The sequence below is a fragment of the Gorilla gorilla genome, chromosome 1 (genome assembly GCF_029281585.2).
Source record: "Gorilla gorilla gorilla isolate KB3781 chromosome 1, NHGRI_mGorGor1-v2.1_pri, whole genome shotgun sequence".
Taxonomy (NCBI): Eukaryota; Metazoa; Chordata; class Mammalia; order Primates; family Hominidae; genus Gorilla; species Gorilla gorilla.
The window spans coordinates 223,656,380-223,674,947 of record NC_073224.2 but is presented as its reverse complement, the minus strand read 5'-3'; the positions used below and the strand labels follow the sequence as shown (position 1 = coordinate 223,674,947).

General features: G+C 44.7%; 1 non-coding gene across 1 annotated transcript; it reads right to left on the bottom strand.

Moving 5' to 3' along the window:
• Positions 1 to 202: 202 nt before the first annotated feature.
• LOC115933117 (U1 spliceosomal RNA) lies at positions 203 to 366 on the bottom strand. The gene has a single exon (XR_004069118.3). It is a non-coding gene; the product is annotated as a U1 spliceosomal RNA (small nuclear RNA).
• Positions 367 to 18,568: the final 18,202 nt, after the last annotated feature.

The following is an 18,568-nucleotide window of genomic DNA, read 5'->3' as shown; positions in this document are numbered from 1 at the left end:
CGATAGCTAACTTGTGTTACAAAGGCGATACGATACGGCTGATGCTCGCTTTTTCTCCTCTGGCGGGGAGGCGACATGTTACTTTCCTATTTCCCAGCTCTCCACTGTAGGATTAACACTTAAGACGCCAACCAAGACACAAGCCAATAGAAAAAAAGACACAACCCTTGGCATACAGTCTATTTTTCAAACTCCAGAAAGTCAGGGGAAAGCGCGAACGCAGTCCCCCACTACCACAAATTATGCAGTCGAGTTTCCCACATTTGGGGAAATCGCAGGGGTCAGCACATCCGGAGTGCAATGGATAAGCCTCGCCCTGGGAAAACCACCTTCGTGATCATGGTATCTCCCCTGCCAGGTAAGTATGAGAGCTTGTGCCTCTGCCCCGCCACAGCCTCATACGCCTCACTCTTTATACACACGGTCACTTGCCCCGCGCACTCCCGAGCCCTTTCCAGCCCTGACACACAGCTGGGATTCTCACTTCCGATCAGCGGTCCTGAATCCGCTCCCAGGGCACGGGAACTCCTTCGTGGCGAAGCAGCAAGTGGCGAAGCAGCAGCCTCTGCGCTGCCTCATCTACATAGAAGTCGCCCTCTCTGTGATGTCACCGACAGTGCCTTGCCCTGTCCCCGTCTGCCTTTCTGCCACTCAACCGACCAATCTGCTGCCAGAGCCGCCAAGGGGAAGTGATGTCTGCCTCTCCGTTTTTCCCTCCCGCCCCTGCGTCTGTTCTCTCCCAAAGAAGCTGGTCCTTAGCCTGTGTTAAGGAGCAACATTTCGGTGGCCAGATGGAGCCGGGGCATCCTTCTTCAAATAATGGTTTTTAATTCGCAGACTAGAATGTTTAGGATTACAAAAGAAACCCGTTCTCCTCACATCCTTATCCTTGTGATGCAGCATTCCGCTTGCAATTGGAAGCCGTTTAATATCAGAGAGAAACCATATTTATGAAAGTAAAGAGGCTGCTCAGATGACTGCAAACCAGCCTTCCTTACTGGTTTTATCACTGGTAATGTTATAAAGACAGTTGTCCAGATTAATGAATCTTGTAGGTTTTTTTTTTTGGATGTTGTTGTTTTTTTTCAAAAATCAGTATTGTAGAAAACTATGCTGCCCCAGAAGAGATGATTGGACACTCTCAAGCGTGGTGCTGGACTTTGTCATCTCTTGCACAGCCATCTCCACACCTTAGTGCTTACCTCATGTTAGTTTTTTATATTCTGCAAAGACGAAACCAAAATAATCCAAATTTGACACAAATACCTGGACTACATCTTATTTGAGATGTTTAACAAATGTCTGGATCATCTTTTCTTATATATTACGCAGGAAACACTGTGAAGTAAGCAAAGTTGGAATGCCCAAGTCAAAGACCATTTGAATATTTACAAGTAGATTTCAGACGGGAATACTACAGGGTGGTCACAGGATAACAAATTCTAGGCAGCAGATTTACATGACTTGAGGCTATGGGCTGTTAAGACCCTGAAAAACCAGGGTGTGGACCAAGCTGGCTAAGGCTGAGTGGACCCAACGTGGTGCTGGATTTGATGGAGGTTTTACCTAGGCCCTCATTATATGCTCATTAACATACTAAATCACACACCCGCCAGTGCCATGACAGTTCTGAGACCAGTGTTTGATGTAAAAATGCACCACAGTTCCAAGAAATTTGCACCTTTACCCAGGAATTTTCGTGAATATTCCAATTCTTGGTTAAAGAAACCCATCAAGATGAAACCCCAGAACCCATTATTCTCTCTCGGGTATGCCCGAGCTCCCCTTTCTTGAGTGTGTACTTTTTGCTTTGCAATAAAGTTCTTCTTTCACTATCTGCTGACTCATCTTTGACTTTGTTCTCGCAATGGTGTCAAGAGCCTGGACACCACGGCTGGGGTCAAGATCCCACCAGTGTCCAGGGACCTACCCCAGCCCACCAGTATCAGATTCTATTCCATTGCTCAAATCACAAAACATTAAGTGGAGAGTTCTCCTTGGAGACCATAAAGTAAAGATTCTGTGGCATGGTGGCCAGTTAGGCCACTGGAAGGCATGGCAAAATATTGAAAATGATGGATTAGGTGACAGTGTAGTAACTGCTGAATCCTAAATACTTGATCCAGGCCCCATTCCCTGGAGATTGACAGGGAGACACATGTCCAGGTAGTAGTGGAGAAATGTTTTCTGGGTATATGACCAGCCTTTGTGGAAAGAACTGGCACCATCCTGCAGATGTAACCGCCTGATGGGTTCTTCCTGACCAATGTACACAAAAACTCAATTCATGGAGACCATGGCACTGCAGGAAAGAGTTTCATTGACACAGGCCAGCCACGACATGTGGGAGACAGAGTTATTACTCAAACCAATCTCACTGAAGGCTTGGAGGTGAGGGGTTTTTCAAAGATAGTTTGTTGGGCAGGGGCTAGGGCTTGCGCGGTGCTGATTGTTGGGGATGAAATCACAGGGGCATGGAAAATGGCCCCCCTGCATGGAGTCAGCTTCTGGGTGGGGGCTAAGGGACAGGTTGATTTTGGGGCCAGATGGTGCCATCCAGCAGTCAGAAATGCCAAAGCCTGAAATGACATCTCAAGAGGCCAATCTTAGGTTCTACAATAGTGATGTTCTTCACAGCAGTAATTGGGGAAGCTGCCAATCTTGTGACTTCTGGAATAATGGCTGGTAATTATTTAAGGAGGCATACATCTTAGTAGAAATCAGGCCCCTTTCATCCTTCTAACTTGGTGGCCTTTCATTCATTTTACAGGGGTAATTTAGTTTTGGGGAAGGTTATCATTTAAAGCAGCCTTTTTGGCTGTCCTCAACCTTTTTGTCACCATGGACTGTTTTCATGGAAGACAATTCTTCCATGGAAGGGGGTGGTGGATGTTTTCCAGATGAAACTGTTCCACCTTTGGTCATCAGGCATCAGTTACAGTCTCATAAGGAGTGCGCAATCTGGATCACTCACATGAGCAGTTCCCAATAGGGTCCGAGCTCCGATGAGCAGCTAATGCTCATGCTGATGTGACAAGAGGCAGAGCTCAGGTGGTAATGCTCGAAAGCCTGCAGCTCACCTCCTGCTGTTCAGCTGGGTTCCTAACAGGCCATGGACCAGTACCTGTCTTATGGCCCTGGGGATTGGGGAGCCCTGATTTAAACTATAAACTCAATTTTTCCCAAAGATAGCTTGGGGGAAATTGTACAGGAATGAGCAAAGACAGCAAGCTTGTGAGGCTAGAACCAAGATGGAGTCAGCCATGTCAGCTTTCTCTTGCTGTCATAATTTTGCAAAGGTAGTTTCTGAGGGGCTGCACTGGACACTTCTTAAAAACATGAGACAGATGTTATTGTATGTACTACAGTAGGCAAGAGAGACCAGCAGACAACTGGGCTCAACCTCAAATACTGCAGGAGGAGTTGAAGATTATAGCCAATTGGCAAGATAAGAAAGTCAGTGGATGGAAAATGACTAAGAGGAACTTGATTAGCTATCAAAGGTGGTTGCGAGGACTCTTGCTAAACTAGACTCAACAGTATTCTTTCCTAAAACTGGACTTGGCAGGCAAAGAAATAACAGAGAAAAGGGCTCAGAGGAAACCACTAAGGTTTGGTCAAAGACTGGAGTCCTTGTCAACTCTACATTGAAGCTTCTGCAAATAAACAAAGACCAACCAAATGAAAAAAAGCAAAGGCTATTTATTCTGAGTTTGCTATAGCAGGGAGTCAGTCACTGTTATTTGTGTTTTGGCAGAGACTTGAAGGCAGTCATAAAGGTGGGAAAGCTTTTTAAAAAGAAAGGCTTCAGGGGCTGGGCACGGTGGCTCACGCACGTAATCTCAGCACTTTGGGAGGCCCAGGTGGGTGGTCACGAGGTCAGGAGATCAAGACCATCCTGACTAACATGGTGAAACCCCATCTCTACTAAAAAATTTACAAACAATTAGCCAGGTGTGGTGGCAGGCACCTATAGTCCCAGCTACTCTGGAGGCTGAGGCAGGAGAATGGTGTGAACCTGGGAGGCGAACCTTGCAGTGAGCCGAGATTATGCCACTGCACTCTATCCTGGGTGACAGAGTGGGACTGTGTCTCAAAGAAACAAACAAACAAACAAACAAACAAACAAACAAACAAACAAACAAAGAAAAGCTTCACGTATGCTTGGATTGGAGCCTGTCAGCATGGTGAGGCTGTTGATAGATGAAGAAAATCAAAATATTTTACCCCAGAATATATTTCTTTGGCATATTTTAAGATGGCTGCCAGAGAGCCAGCAAACAGAAGTAACTCTGCGAAACTGTCTTTTGTAGGGGAAATTTACACCTGCAGAGAATCTGCATTAATCCAGCTTTATCTTGTCAGGTTTGAGAAATAAATATAAGGCCTAGGCCCTACAACCAACTGAGTGGACTCCCTCTTGGCTGACAGGACCATAGAGAAACCTCGAAAGCAGTTTCTGGATGTGGCAGGCTAGGAGGTTGGACATGCCACCTCAAAACCCTCCCCTCACTAACTGCCATTATGTTGCAGGAGAACAGCAGAGGGAATTGGAAGTTCGATAAAAGGCAGAGTGAGTGAAAGCAGAGAAAGAAGCAAGGTGATGTGGTGGGAGAGCAAGAAGCAAGATATAAGGCAGAAGTTGAGCAGCCAAAACAAAAAGTAAGATTTAAAAAAGCAAGCAAGGCTGGGCACGGTGGTTCATGCCTGTAATCCCAGCACTTTGGGAGGCCAAGGCAGGCAGATCACCTGAGGTCAGGAGTTTGAGACCAGCCTGGCCAACATGGCGAAACCCCACCTCTACTAAAAATACAAAAAATTAGCTGGGCGTGGTGGTGCACTCCTGTACTCCCAGCTACTTGGGAGGCTGAGACAGGAGCATCGCTTGAACCTGGGAGGCGGAGGTTGCAGTGAGCCGAGATTGCACCACTACACTCCAGACTGGGCAACAGAGCGAGACGCTGTCTCAAAAAAAAAAAAAAAAAAAGAAAAGCAAGTCAGGACCCCATGGCTGGCCAGATCGAAACCAGTAAAGGGGCAACTCCTCAGAGATAGTCATGTGCATTAGAGAAAAAAAGTATCCTTAACATGATTCCATATGATAATCAGCTCATTAAAACTCATGCATATGGACTGCATATCATGCATGTACTTAAAATTATGGTATGGAGGCAATGTGCAAGCATACAAGGGCCAAAATAACTAAGCAACCCACCTATCAATCAAAAGGCAAACACTGGCTAACGATTAGGCATCCTTGTGAAGAGAAGAAAAATAACACACATAAAAAGACCGAAAGTACACCAAACTAATACTGATCTTACATCCCAGAGGTCAGCCCACTCTCCCCACTCTGAGACTGTTACTGTGCTTAATAAATTTTGCTTTGCTTTGCTGCTTTGTGTGTGTCATGTACAGTTCTTTGCTTGGGACACCAAGAGCCTGGAAATTCATGGCACCATCTGGCAAGAATTAGGATTTTTTTTCCTAAGGGTTAACAATCCAAGCCTTTGGAGAGACTTGCTTCACTGCTGTTATCAACCAACAGCCTGATGCTTTCCCTCCCTTTTGTGGTTTTGACAAAACAAGCAAGCAGCATTCCCTCCTGATAAGAGACCACCGACCTAGGAATGATTCTGGCCAGACTACAGAGGATGTACAGTGAGGGTTTTCATGTCCATTGCCTCAGATTTTGACGTCACAACTCCACTCTCAGATGATAGCTAACGCCACCATTTTATGAACATGAGCCCCATGGAGAGGCACGCAGCTCAACTGCACATCTGCACATTTTTCCTCTTATAAACATTCATATTGGAATATTATTTGGTACTGCTCCCGTAAAAGATACATTTGCAGAGTGGACTCACATTAGAAGCATTATACAAGCGTTATAATGTAGCAATGGCACATCCAGCTCTCTACACTATAGAAATGTCTGCAGGGTAAACATTTCCACAATGACCAAAGATATCTCTATTGGTCATTAAAAATATATTTTACCCCAAAATACATTTCTTTGACATATTTTGAGATGTCTGTTCAGAAAACCAGCTGCAGAAGTAGCCCTGCAAAGTTGTCTTTTGTTGGGGAGATTTGCATCTGTAAGGAATCTGCATTGATACAGCCAAGTCTTTCCTTGTCCAGATCTAGGAAAGATTAACTGAGAGTCTGACACCTGTAAAGGTCTGAAAGAAACTTTTAGGGTTTATTGTCTCTGAGAGCTGCTACCTGTAAGGTTTCATTTACGTATTAAGACCACCTTTGCTAGCCGAGACTCATTTTCTCTCCCTACCATCACTTATCTTGTCCACAACAAATGCATATACCTCTGACTCTGATTGCACCTGGTTTTGGCCATGCTTTGAGCCCTCATTCATTCTGTTACCTCGAGATGGTGTATAAGCTTCTGCATCCCATTGTGGGTAGGGGAGGGTAATCACTCTGTGACTCTCCCCATGCACATGTTAGTACATTTTATGCCTTTTCTCCAATTAATCTGCCTTTCGTGACTTGATTTTTGAGTGAAACTTCAGAGGGTTAAGAGGGAGGGTTTCCATTGGCCCCTACAGTTTTGGAGCTGTAAGCAGGATAGGAAAGCTCTGCTCTTCTGGAAGCTCCAGTGAAGAACCCAGGATCTGATCAGCTATCATAAGCGTAAGAATTTTTTTCCAGCCAGGCGCCTGGCCTCCTTCTCTGTGTGGAATCTCATCAAGTGGATGGTAAAAATCACTGTTTCTTTCTTTTCCCTCTCCAAAATCTTGATTAATTGTAGAAAAGGATTTGTGAGACTAGTCTTGGGTGTGGTGACTCTGGCGTGCTTTTTGGTGCTTTGTGGAACCAATTCCTATTGTTTAATCCCTTTCTCCCCAGAAATTGTCTGTTCCTTTGTCTTCATCTCTATGTGTTATTCTGTCATAAAAGGGGGTACTGGTTGAGGTTCCTTCTCATCTTATTTTATGTCCTTGAGAGCTTGACTTGTGAGCAAGTGGGAGCGCTTTCTCTTGGTTTCCACTATCTGCAAAGAGGCGGTAACTTTCAGGTCATACTAGGTGGCCTGTCTGAAAATGGCTGGGAACCCCAGCACACTTTTTGTTCTGACCATGTCAAGCTCTTGGGGTTTGTCTTAAGAAGTCCCATCCCTTTGAGGCTTTTGTCATCTCAATTCTTGTTGCCTGGTTAGTTCTAGGAAAGCTCAATCCCAAGAGGGCCTACCTGGTATCACGGATTCACAGGTCTGTGACTGGAAGTCCCCATAAATTTGTGGGTTGCTGGAGGCAAACCTCATCCTTACCCATCTGTGGTCTACTCCTTGCATTGAACTTTTTTCTTGCGGGGGAATCTTTGGGATTGCCTCTTCTTTGCCCTTCCCAGAAGGTTAACCTAGAAAATGACATCCTGGGCTTTCCAGAAAGGGGCTATTTGGTTGAATTGCTATTGCAATAATTACACCATTGGAAATTCTAATTGCCAATGGCCTGAAGATGGATCCCTTAAATTAGACACCTGAATTAAAAAAAAAGATTTTAGGGATCTCTTATTTTAACAATTCATTGGAAGATCACATTAAAACAAACACACATAGTAGTGTCATGGCTACCCTTCAAAATTCTCTTGACAATATTATGTGTGTTGTGTAGGGAAAGAAATTCTCTTGACTAAATTAAAGAACAAAATTTGACCCAAAACAAAGTTAGAATTCTTCATAAGCTCAAACTGCCTGCTCTGGATCCCTTCCAGGATGCACAATAAAGTCTGCTCTACCCTGCAGTTCAGTGCTTAAAGTTCTGTGTTTTGATGCCATAGCCCGGGTTCAATTTCCAGTCAGGAAACCAGTTTATTTTGGCTTGATATTTGTGTGACTTTTGACTTTTTGGAATGCCCATTTATTGATCCTTTTCCCCTTCACGGGCAGCTTTTGTTTGTTTGTGTATTAATACAGAGTCTCACTCTATCACCCAGGCTGGAGTGCAGTGGCCAGATCTTGGCTTACTGCAACCTCCGCCTCCCAGGTTCAAGTGATTCTCCCACCTTGGTCTCTCAAGTAGCTGGGATTACAGCCATCCACCACCACGCCTGGCTAATTTTTGTATTTTTAATAGAGACAGGGTTTTGCCATGTTGGTGAGGCTGCTCTTGAGCTCCTGAACTCAAGTGATCTGCTCTGCCTGTCTCAGCCACCCAAAGTGTTGGGATTATAGATATGAGCCACCCCTCCTGGTTGTTGGCAGCTTTTGATTTCCTGTCCTTCCTGCTTCCAAAGTTTCTGATGAGAAATCTGTTGATAATCTTATTAAAGATTTCTTGCGTGTGACCAGTTGCTTTTCTCTTACCAATTTAAAGATTGTCTGTCTTTGACTTTTGAAAGTTTGATTATAATGTGTTTTGGTGTAGGTCTCTTTAAGTTTATCTTACTTGGAGTTTGTTATGCTACTGTGTTTGTATTCATGCCTTTCATCAAATTTGGGAAGCTTTCAGCCATGATTTCTTCAAATATTCTCTCTTGCCCTTCTCTCCCTCTTGTTTAGAAATTCCACAATGCAAGGCTGGGAGCCGTAGCTCATGCCTGTAATCCCAGCATTTTGGGAGGCTGAGGCGGGAGGATCACCTTAGGTCAGGAGTTTGAGACCAGCCTGACCAACATGGAGAAATGCCATCTCTACTAAAAATACAAAATTAGCCAGGCATGGTGGTGCATGCCTGAAAACCCAGCTACTCGGGAGGCTGAGGTGGGAGAATTGCTTGAAACCAGGAGGCAGAGGTTGTGGTGATCTGAGACAGCGCCATTGCATTCCAGTCTGGGCAGCAAAAATGAAACTCCATCCCCCCTCCCACCCCCCCAAAACAACAACAACAAAAAAGAAATTCCACAATGCATATGTTGGGCCACTTGATGGTCACTTAGGCTCTGTTCACTTTTCTTCAATCTTTTTTTATTTCTGTTCCTCAAACTGGATGATTTCCATTGCCTTATCTTCAGGTTCACTGATTGTTTCTTCTGCCTGCTCAGCTTTCTTCAAATTTGATTTTGAATCCATCTAGTTAATTTTTTACCAAAGCAGCAACTATTTCAGAGAAGTCTCCTTCATATTGCAGCCATTGGACATGATAATATATGGGATGTGCTGCCATTTGTTGAGAATCATGTGAAAATTAAGCTTCTGCCCCATCACACTAAAGTTCTAGCCCTGAGTCCCCACGGTTTTCTCCCTAGGCTAAGATAGAAAGGAAGAACATGAAATATGCAGAAAACATTCTCTTAAGCAAACATGTATAACTTGCCTAAATTGTAATTATTTCCTGGAAGAGGATGCACCTCTAACCTCTACAGGCAGATCATAGATTCCATTGTCCAGCTGTATAATGAATTCTTCTTCTCAGAGAAGAATACCAGAGACTCCCTGGCTTGCCTGAATCAAATTTCTAGAGGTAAACGGTGAAAGGCCACAATATGAAGTCACTCTCGGATGAGTCCCTTCTCTTGTCACACCCCACAGTAGAAACAAAAGAGGACAGGGAGGCCAGAGCTGCTCAAAGCCTTATAACCCACAATTCTCATAGTTATTCCCAACTTAGAGAGGGCTGCTTTCTAGATGCTCCTCCTCCAGGCCTGCAGACTGCCAGGCTCCAGGAATAAGTAGCTCTGAGAAGTATACTATTTAGCTGCAAGCCACTCTCCACTATTGCAAATTGGAGAAAAGAAGGACAAACTTAAAAGGTGAAAAGATTTAAGAGAACAACATGGTGAAACCCCATCTCCACTAAAAATACAAAAATTAGCCAGGCATGATGGCATGCAGCTATAGGCCCAGCTACTTGGGAGGCTGAGGCAGGAGAGTCATTTGAACCCAGGAGTCGGAGGTTGCAGTGAGCCAAGATTGTGCCACTGCACACTAGCCTGGGTGACAGAGCAAGACTCCATCTCCAAAAAAAGAAAAAAGAAAGAAGGAAAGAAAGAAAGATTTAAGAGAACAATTATTTTAATTGAATACATTTTGTCAAGATTAAATCATCTTTCCCCTAGAGTACTGAAAGAATAAGCAATCATAATTTAGATTCTAAGTTACTGGTCTTTGAGAAAGTGTGAAAACAGGAAAGGTGCCACAAGTCAAACAAGGAGCAAAAGTCCTAATTTTCAAACTGATGAAAATAAAGTACCAAAAAATGGAAATCATCATAGTTCATCTCGGTCCTTGGCAAAATACAAATGTATTGATTCAAATTATAATATCTTAGCTACCCTATTGTGCGTAGGTCTTACCACTGAGGAGAAAAACCAAACCCAAACAAAAGTGTGTTCAAGTTGGCAAAAATGTTTACAAACCTGCAAAATCTCTTCAGCCTATCCCTTAAACTCCAGACTTGGTATTTATTAAGTTCTGCTGTGTACAATACCCACCTTAATATCCATTCTTGCACAAGTTCTGTTAGGTATAAGCCAAGATGACATGAGATTTTTTTTTTTTAACTCTCATGCCTATGTTTGCTTTTCCTTCCCAAGACCCTTCTGAGTAAGGACTACCCTCAGACTACTGGAGTCATTTAGTCACAAGCTTGCCTGAGACTCAGAGCTGGCAATACCTGGGAGTTTATGTCAATCCCACAGCACCCAGCAACCCTGCCTGCAAAATATTGACCCACGATTGACAGGTGCAGGTGTATGAAAGCCCAACTCCTTGACTTGAGGGGCGCCTTTGTGGTGAATTAAGTTCGGGAAAAGGGAATCCAGAAGCCAACTTTGTAAAAATGCAGATAGATAAATAGAAAGAAATCTTTGCCTTGGAAGTCCAGTTGAGAAAGAGAGTGATTTACTTGAAACTCTGAAAACAGAGACTAAAATCTTTACTTTCTCATGGGAAAGAAGCCTATGGTGAAAGAGGAACAAAGAGAAAGGTAGGAAATAGGGTGGGTCTACTTAGTAGCTTTAAACCACTCTGTCGTATTATAAAGCCTGGTGAGGTTTTAACTAACACAAGTGCCTGGACTCTACACATAGAGATTCTGATTTAAATGCTTCCAGGTGGGTGGAAGCCACTAGTAGTCTTAAAAAGCTCCCAAGTAATTTTACCATGTGGCTAGAGATGAAAAGGACAATCTATCTACTAGAATCTCAAGTAACCAGTATTGAAGTGCCCCAAATGTGCAGCTACCTCATAGAAAAGACTTAACACCAGCCATTGATGGAATTTGCCTTCCTCTCTCCATGGTCTTGTCTGCATAGCGTGGAAATAGAGAAGAGTTAAAGAGGTAGATGGAGAGATTGGACCTGTAATTTGCCTATGTAGAACAGTTTCTCAAACTTTTCTGACCGCAAGATGCAGTGAGAAATATACAATTCTTTGTGATCAGTTTTTTTTTCTTTTTTTGAGACGGAGTCTTGCCCTGTTGCCCAGGTTGGAGTGCATTGGCGTGATCTTGGCTCACTGCAAGCTCCTCCCTCCTGGGTTCACACCATTCTCCTGCCTTAGTGCCCTGAGTTGCTGGGACTACAGGCACCCACCACCATGCCCAGCTAATTTTTGTTTTTTTTGTATTTTTAGTAGAGACGGGGTTTCACCGTGTTAGCCAGGATGGTCTCAATCTCCGGACCGTATGATCCGCCTGCCTCGGCCTCCCAAAGTGCTGGGATTACAGGCATGAGCCACCGCGCCTGTCCTGTGATCAGTTTTTAAAAAATCTTTTACTATGTGTAATCCACCCTACCTAGAATTTAAATAAAGCCTGTAGTAATAAGCAGTCCACTATATTGATTTCACAACCCCTAAGTGGTTCAGAATTGCAATTAGAAAATTTTTACTTTTGGCCGGGTGTGGTGGCTGGAGCCTGTAATCCCAGCACTTTGGGAGGATCACTTGAGGTTGGGAGATTGAGACCAGCCTGACCAACATGGAGGAACCCTGTCTCTACTAAAAAAAAAAAAAAATTAGCTGGTCGTGGTGGTGCATGTCTGTAATCACACCTACTTGGGAGGCTGAGGCAGGAGAATTGCTTGAACCCCAGGGGGTGGAGGTTGTGGTGAGCTGAGGTTGCACCATTGCACTCCAGCCTAGGAAACAAGAGTGAAACTGTCTAAAAAAAAAAAAAAAGAAAAGAAATAAATTTTTACTTTTGCTCAGCCTTTTTATCAAGCAAAATCCCAAAAGAACATTTACTATAAACATCTTTCTGTGAATCCTTATTTCTGTCCCAGCCACCATGACCCAATAATCTCTAGAGCCTGTTAGTGTTCTCCAGATTGAAGCCTTCCCTCTAACTGCTCCTAAACTCTGTGATGTAGTGGAAAAGGTTTGAGGCCTTGATTCTCATCCCAGGTTTTTCACCTACAGATCATGAGGCCTTAGCCTCTTGACACTATTGTTTCCTTATGGCCAAAGATGGAACTGTACTTGGGTGGTATGTGAGCACCCTGTTGGCTTTGACATTCCAGGGCTCTTCCCTTGGCACCACTCTCTTATTTAAAAGGAATAGGATGTGGACTTAGGCGGGTTATTTCTCTGCAAACTATCCTCTCTTTCTTATGACAAGTTATTTCTGAATGTGCGTATTTGAGGCTAAGCAAATCCCTTCCTGGGAGGTTGAAAGACCCTTATTTCTCTCCAGAGGAGTATTATGGAGAGTCAGTTGATGCTGAGAAGGTGGTAGAGACCTAGCAAACTCATCTGCAGTGGCTTTGAGCAAGGCTCTTAGAATCATAAGCTGGGTGGGGTCCTGTGTCCTACACCACAGGCCAGCTAGCTCATTTCAGGAGACTTTTTTTTCAATCTATTATTACTATCTTCTTCTAGACTGTAGTTCACTACTGGAGATTATCCACTTAGTTGCACTCAGTTTGCACCTGGCCTGTATCACCACTCAGCTCTCACTCCAGCCTCAGGTAACAGCAAGACCTCACCAAAGATTACTGTTTAATTGTATGTGTGTGTGTCTTTGTTTGTTTCAGGTAACAACTAATGTTGGAACTATGAAAAGCTCTTCTCTCCTTTTAACAAAGCTTAGTCACAAACAGTTCCCCAGTTGATGAGAAAAACTAAAACAACAGAACAATTGAAAGTCCAAATCTGCAAGCTCATCTCTGAGAACCGAATTCTACAGCCACTCCAGATTTGTACTCCAAATGGATAGTTTGATTGTAGAAATCACATCCCTTCAGCCTGCAAATGCGATAACGGCCCAAGAGACAGTGACGCCTAGATTCATAGATAATCCCCTTTCCCCCATCCTATATATAACTGGAGTCAACAGCAGCTGGAGGAAAATGGCAAGAACTTGGAATCAAGATTAGGTTAGAGTAACACTGCTGTAGACAGTTTATCAGCTCTTCAGCATATGTCCATTTTCCTTGAAGGATGAGCCTTTAGAAACCTCTGACAATAAAGTTTATTTTACACCCATTCCCTTGCCTATGATTTTTTCATACGAATCACAATTATAAAACTTTCTTGCTCCAGCTAAAAGCAGGAAACTCAATCATGAATGTGTTCACTAAATATATACCACAGAATGATAGCAACCAGTCTGAATGCATCACTTGATTCCAAAATTAAATGTTAGCCCTCAGGGGTGCAACTACATGTATCTCCAACTCTGGAAGCCACAGGCAACATATTCCTGTTTCCTTGCAGGGAAACAGATCTATAAGCAGGGCGGCAGTCTCACACATGTACATTCCTGGGAAACCCAAGGAAACAATGATAGTGACGCAGGGCAGGCAAGCCCCCAAACTGAAAGAGGTTTGCTAATGTCGCGATTGGCTTTCTATGTTATTTGAAGACTGAGATCCCCATGAGGAGTGAAGATAGGTAATGCCTAAGGCTGAGGCATGACCTCACTGGGTCACCTTAGCTGTGAAGTGAGGTCAGTTGTCACCTTGCAAACCTTTTGGTAATCCAAATCTTGGAATGATTCCTTTAAGAATTTAGACACTTCCAATACTTTTCCTGTCCTTGTGGGGAAAGCTTCTATCCACCTGGTGAAAGTGTCTATAAATACTAGCAAATCTTGTAGTTCCCTGTAAGGTGGCATCTGGGTTAAGTCTGTCTGCCAGTCTTCACCATGGTATGTTCCTTGGTGTTGTACAGGTTTAAGCAGGGATCGGGGTATGGGGTGGCTTCCTGAGTGGTAACCCTTTTTATAGTATGGAACTGTCCCTTCCCCAAGAATATTTAGGAAACTAATTTGAATGGAAAATCCCGTCCCAAATGTGAGGAATCATGAAAATGTTTAATTATTTCCCATTTGTCAGCCTCAGGAATAGAGTTTGTTCTTTTCTAGCAACCATCCAGAGGGGTCTCCCTGGAAGCCTTTTACTCAGTCCCTTTAATTTCCTTAGGGGTATAGTATGGTGTCACTGACACGGATGCAGTACCTGGTAGTAGTGCAGCAGCCTGAAATACCAGGGTTTCCTTAGCTGTGGCCCCAGCTGCTCTTTCCACCAGGGAATTTCCTCTAATAATAAAAGTGTCTCTCTTCTGGTGTCCCCTGCAGTGAGTAATTGTTATTTCTTTGGGAGTTGGACAGCATCTAAAAGTTCAAAGATCTGAGTAAAGTTGTATGTGGGATCCCTTGGTTCTTGATAGTCCCCTTTCCTTCCCTATGACTGCATGAGCATGGAGCACCAGGAACCCATATTTAGAGTCAGTCAACACATTGACTCTTGAGGTTTTGGTTTTTTTCTTCTTTTTTTGAAACGGAGTCTTGCTGTGTCGCCCAGGCTGGAGTGCAGTGGCATGATCTCAGCTCACTGCAAACTCAGGGATTCTCATGCCCCAGCCTCCCAAGTAGCTGGGATTACAGGCGCCCCCCCCACCACACCCGGCTAATTTTTGTATTTTTAGTAGAGACGGAGTTTCACCATGTTGGCTAGGCCGGTCTCGAACTCCCACCCTCAGGTGATCCAACCACCTTGGCCTCCCAAAGTGCTGGGATTACAGGCGTGAGCCACCGTGTCCAGCTTAAGTCTTTCCATGGTTGGAAGGCCCTAATTAGAGCAGCTAATTCTGCTTTTTGAACAGAAGTCTGAGAAGGTAAACCCTTGGCCTCAATGACTTCTTGTTGGCTAATTTTCCTTTCTTACTCCCTCATGAATATAGCTATTTCCATCTCTACACCACTCAACATTTGGGTTAGACAAGAGCTTGTCTTCAAGGTTGGGCCTTTTAGAGTAGAGCTCTTCCGTGGTTTCCACACAGGAGTCAATGACTTGGGGATCTGTTTCTTGAGACGTGAGGTGCAGCAACAGAGTAGCAGGGTTTAACAATCAGGATACTTTCAGGGTAACATCTGGGGTGTCAAGCAGAAGGGTCTGATATTTAAGTAACTGGCCCCCTGTTAGCCATTGGTGTACTTTTGCCTCTAGGACCCTCTGTACTATACTTCATGGGGTGGCAGGGGGTGGGGGTGGGGTGGTATGGCATGTAATTGTTGTCCCAAGGTAAACTGACAGGTTTCTTCTAACGATAGAGTGATGGTAGCCACAGATCTCAAGCTTCCTAGTCACCTAGCTGCCACCTGGTCTAGCTGTTTAGAGAAATAAGTCACTGGTCCAAAGCAATTCCTCAGCCTTTGAGTTAGAACATTCAAAGCTGTCCCTTGTTATTCATCCACATAGAGGGTGAAAGGTTTTTGTAAGTTGGAGAGTCCTGAGGCAAGGGATGTCCCTGGCTTTTCTTTTAAGGCTAAGAATGCCTTTTGACAGGTTCCAAGCTCCGCCTCCTGGGTTCACACCATTCTCCCGCCTCAGCCTCCTGAATAGCTGTGACTACAGGCGCCCGCCACCACAGCCAGCTAATTTTTTTGTATTTTTAGTAGAGACGGGGTTTCACCGTGTTAGCCAGGATGGTCTCGATCTCCTGACCTCCTGATCTACCCGCCTCGGCCTCCCAAAGTGCTGGGATTACAGGCGTGAGCCACCGCACCTGGCCAACAAGTTTTTTTTTTAAATGAACAGAGCATCAGTGAATGATAGTGCAAGTTTAAGACACCTAATAGACAAGTTAAAGGAGTCCTCCAGGCAGAAGGAAACTGACACCAGATGAAAATCTGGATAAAAAAAAAAAAACACCAGAAATGACATCTACATAGGCAAATATATAATTTTAACATCTGACTGTTTAGCCGAGCACTATGGCTCTCGCCTGGAATCCCGGCACTTTGGGAGGCCAAGGAAGGCAGATCACTTGAGGTCAGGAGTTCGAGACCAGCCTGGCCAATATGGTGAACCTTCCTCTCTACTAAAGATTCAAAAATTAGTCAGATATGGTGGCCCAAGCCTGTAATCTCTGCTACTCAGGAGTCTGAGTCAGGAGAATCGCTTGAACCCGGAAAGCAGAGGTTGCAGTGAGCCAAGACTGAGCCACTGCCCTCCAGCCTGTCCAATAGAGTAAGACTTGTCTTAAAAACACCACCACCAGCAACAAAAAAAACAAAAACAAACAAACAAACAAAAACACATCTGACTCTTGAAACAAAAGTAATAGAGATGGATTGTAAGGTTTATAACAGATGTAAAGTAAAATGCATGACAATAGCATAAAGGCAGGGGGAGGAGTCCTGTGAAGAGGTATGATGCCACTTGAAGGCAGACTGATGGGTTAATTTTTGTGGAAAGCAAGGCAGAATTTTTGAAGTTTGTTTCTTCAAATACTTTCCGTTTCTCGTACATACAAGCTAGTTTGTTCTGCAGAGATCTTATTTTCTAGGAGGCTCGGAGGGGGGCCTTCTGCTGTCTGTCCTCATGGGATGCACAAGACACAAGGGAACAGTCTTTCACTTTTAAATACATTGATGGGTCTGAGGAGATAGATACAACTGCATTTTTTTTTTTTTGTTAAATGAGGTGGGATTCTCACTGGTCTTGAGCTTCTGAGCTCCGTGGAGGCTTCCCCTACTTCAGCCTATTAAAGCGTTGGGATTAATAGGCGTGAGGCACTGCGACTGGTCACAACCACCAACATTTAAAATCACTTCCCTGGGTGGTCTCGAACCACCAACCTTATGGTTAACAGCCGAACTCGCTGACCGATTGCGCCACAGAGACAATCTCAATCGCTTGCTTTCATCTCTATATAGATTAAGCAATCACTGAACCCTAGGAGTTGCCATTCGCCTTCTGCGGGACAACTATGCAGACTACAAAGCTTCAGAAAACCGGAGAGGCTGAGTCGACTAGTCGTGTTGTTGCACGTTAGAAACGCGTGCATTGCGTGACTCTGAAGCCAGAAGGGCGGCCGAATGGCCTTCACCCTGCGTTCACCCTCGCCTGCTTCAGAAGCCAGCGCCTCTGGAAATGCCTGGATCTGCGAACCCAGCCTGAGCCAAGTGGGGCCCACGGGAAGCTTAACTCCCCGACGGCTCTCAGGGTAGCTCTTTCTGTTCTTTTGCGCCGCCTTCAGGCAATCATCTGCTCCGCTTGCTCTCCCTTCACTCAACTCGGCTTCAGTAGATGGGGTCGGTGGGGCGGCAGCGGGAAAGAGGCAGGGGAGTCAAAAGGGAAAACGTGAAAAGGAGGAGGGAGAAGCAGGGGAGACCAGGACTAGACAATGGGACAGCCCAGGATGCCCGTGCAGAGGGCACCGGCTGGATGCAGAGAAGATGGGACATGTATCAGAATGGAGAGGGGGAAATGGGGAGAAGATGTGAGAGAAAATCACAAGAACCTGTAGCTGCCCAAGAATCAAGAAGTAAAAATCGCATAATGTTTTTACATTAATAAAAAAAATCGGGGGGACCAGGGGCGGTGGCTCACGCCTGTAATCCCAGCACTTTGGGAGGCCGAGGTGGGTGGATCACTCACTTGAAGTCAGGAGTTCGAGACCAGCCGTGCCAACATGGTGAAAGCCCGTCTCTACTACAAATACAAAAATTAGCTGGGCGTGGTGGTGCACGTTTGTAGTCTCAGCTACTGAGGAGGCTGAGGCAGGAGAATCGCTTGAACCTAAGAGGCGGAGGTAGCAGTGAGCCGAGATCGTGCCGCTGCCCTCCAGCCTCGGCGACAAAGCGAAATCCTGTCTCTCAAAAAAATATATAAATAAATAATAGAGGGGTGGGAAAGCAAAACGACGGGCAGTAGGTGTGGGGCGCTTTGGGATTCTCTAGTGGTTAGTAGTCTGCGTTGTGCCTGCAGCAACCTCTGTTCTAATCCGAATCCTGGTACAGTCAGACTCTATCTTGGACCCACAGGGGCGAACCCAAGTGTCTTTTGGTTTGCTTTTGATTCCTGCACCAGCTGCGGCCTTTATCTGCAGCCAGAAAGCCGGAAAGCAGGGTTTACCGCCGGCCCCACAGAGACATACTGTCTGGGGAAAAGAAGGAAACCCAAGAGTACACAAACAACGGCCCAAAGAGAAACCTTCGAAGTGCTCTATGCCTCACCGTTTAGAAGAAAATATCAAGCAACTCTCAATCTAGCTGGTCTGTACCTTCCACGACTGAAATAATGTATTTATTGCAGTCTTTCTGGTTGAGATATTTCAAATATTTGGTGGAGCTTTTAATGAGAGAGACACTCTCGAGTGTGGAAGAAATAAAAGAGGGGATGTGAAGATGAGGCGACTTTAGGACAGAAAAGAAAA